Raw genomic sequence first — 1385 nt, forward strand, 5'->3', positions numbered from 1 at the left:
TGGCCCGCAAACGCGGTCCCCAGGGTGCTCCAACTTCAACCCGGGAAGACGCAGACAGCTGCTTCGAGACTCTTGGGACCGGTGGTCCGTGCTCAAGACCCTGCTCGCCTCCTCGGGGCTGTGTGCCTTGCGTGCCTCAGTTTCCTCATGGCAAAGCATATGGCAGGAACGGCTGAGCGACCAGGGCGACTGAGCACGCAGACGAGTGTGCCGAACGAACGAGCGCCAGATGTTCCTCACAATGACAGTGTGTGTGTGGGGGGGGGTGGGTCCTCGGTAGCCATCATGGAAACTGGCTTAAGACAAGGCAGCCAGAGGTTGCGTCCCCTGACCGACCTTGGACGAGGAGGCTCCAGGGTGGGTGTCCCTGATGCTCTGGTCCTCAGGCCTTTGTCACCACGGAGGCCTCTGGCCTCGGGAGAAAACGCACGGACGTACCACGGCAGAGTGGCCGTGTATCCACAGCTGTGGATAAGGGACCTTTGGATTTCTGAACCCGACCCTGTGGGGATCCAGTGGGGTCTTCAGCTGCTGTGACCCCTGCTGGGTGGGACCGGAACCATCACACGGTGGGCGGAGGCCGGCGTCACATCAAACAAGACGCCAAACCAGCCAAGCCCATTGCCAACTCGGTAATAGAACTGCCCCGTTGGGCTTCCCAGGCTGTAAATCTTGGTGGATCCTTCTCTTGTGAGTGGAGAGTGGTCTCTCATCTGTGCTTTCTCCTCGATTGGAGCTGTACTGAGCCGAGAGGGCTCTCAGCAAAATACTGCACTGGGTCTCTGGGCTCTGCCCTGGGTGAAGATGGTTTAGGCTTAGGAGGGTGGATGCCCATCTGACTGTCAAAGCGTTCCCTAACCTTGCAGGCCACTGTGATGAAAGCACCCCTTTTTTTTCAGTGGGGGTCCCCCAAGGGTTTGCCCTACTCCGTCTTGGTGTGAGTGAGCAAGTGTGACGGTCCTCATTGAGCAGAGGAGGAGAGGAGGCCTATGTAGAGAGATCAAGTTCAAGGTCACATGTGGTAAGTAGCAGAAGTAGGGCTGGCATCCAGGTCTCCCTTGCACCCCTTCAGCATACCAGAAGATACTGCTTGAAAAAAAGAAAAGAAGATACTATTTGGTGACTCGCTCAAATGCAGTAAGCAGTGGAGGTGACCTTCCTAGAGCTCTGCTCATTTCTCCTGTGCTATGCCTCCACCCCAACTCTCTCCAATCCAAACCCTGTTCCTCCTCTGGGTTCCAGCTGAAACATCCTTCCACATACTCTGTGAAGCCTTGCTCTGTGATCCTGACAACTGCTGACAGCTTCCTTGGTTTGAAAGGAAACTCCCCCTTTTTATCTACTTGGAAAAACTCCTGTTCATCCACTAAAACCTGCCCCTGGCA

This window comes from Echinops telfairi, unplaced genomic scaffold (genome assembly GCF_000313985.2).
Source record: "Echinops telfairi isolate 266 unplaced genomic scaffold, ASM31398v2 ScPeMD7_31;HRSCAF=116, whole genome shotgun sequence".
In the NCBI taxonomy this organism is placed as follows: domain Eukaryota; kingdom Metazoa; phylum Chordata; class Mammalia; order Afrosoricida; family Tenrecidae; genus Echinops; species Echinops telfairi.